The sequence below is a fragment of the Triticum aestivum genome, unplaced genomic scaffold (genome assembly GCF_018294505.1).
Source record: "Triticum aestivum cultivar Chinese Spring unplaced genomic scaffold, IWGSC CS RefSeq v2.1 scaffold167110, whole genome shotgun sequence".
Lineage (NCBI taxonomy): Eukaryota > Viridiplantae > Streptophyta > Magnoliopsida > Poales > Poaceae > Triticum > Triticum aestivum.
The window spans coordinates 1-678 of NW_025308938.1; the positions used below are offsets into that span (position 1 = coordinate 1).

At 49.9% G+C, this 678-nt stretch overlaps 1 non-coding gene across 1 annotated transcript; it reads right to left on the reverse strand.

Moving 5' to 3' along the window:
• Nucleotides 1-230: 230 nt before the first annotated feature.
• On the reverse strand, nucleotides 231-349 carry LOC123179626 (5S ribosomal RNA). The gene has a single exon (XR_006490509.1). It is a non-coding gene; the product is annotated as a 5S ribosomal RNA (ribosomal RNA).
• Between the last annotated feature and the right edge of the window lie 329 nt (nucleotides 350-678).

The following is a 678-nucleotide window of genomic DNA, read 5'->3' on the forward strand; positions in this document are numbered from 1 at the left end:
CTTTGGCCGCTCCCGCTCAACTACGGAGACGAGTTTTACCACGGTTCAACTGCACCAGTGCCTACTTACCATGGTTTCGACCCCTTTCAGAACACGCTTGCCGCCGCTAGACGCGTGAATAATGAGCAGCGAGCTAAAACTTACCGTAAACGTGCAAAATAATAAAACGTGCTAAACATACGTCGCGTTCGTGTGTTTTGTTTTGCACGCGGTGCAAAAAAATTAAAAAGGGAATGCAACACGAGGACTTCCCAGGAGGTCACCCATCCTAGTACTACTCTCGCCCAAGCACGCTTAACTTCGGAGTTCTGATGGGATCCGGTGCTTTAGTGCTGTTATGATCGCATCCGACATGTTACCCCCGTCTTCGTCCCTTATGCTTGCCCCTCCCAGCTCCACTACACACACGATTGCACATTCCTTTGGCCGCTCCCGCTCAACTACGGAGACGAGTTTTACCACGGTTCAACTGCACCAGTGCCTACTTACCATGGTTTCGACCCCTTTCAGAACACGCTTGCCGCCGCTAGACGCGTGAATAATGAGCAGCGAGCTAAAACTTACCGTAAACGTGCAAAATAATAAAACGTGCTAAACATACGTCGCGCTCGTGCGTTTTGTTTTGCACGCGGTGCAAAAAAATTAAAAAGGGAATGCAACACGAGGACTTCCCAGGAG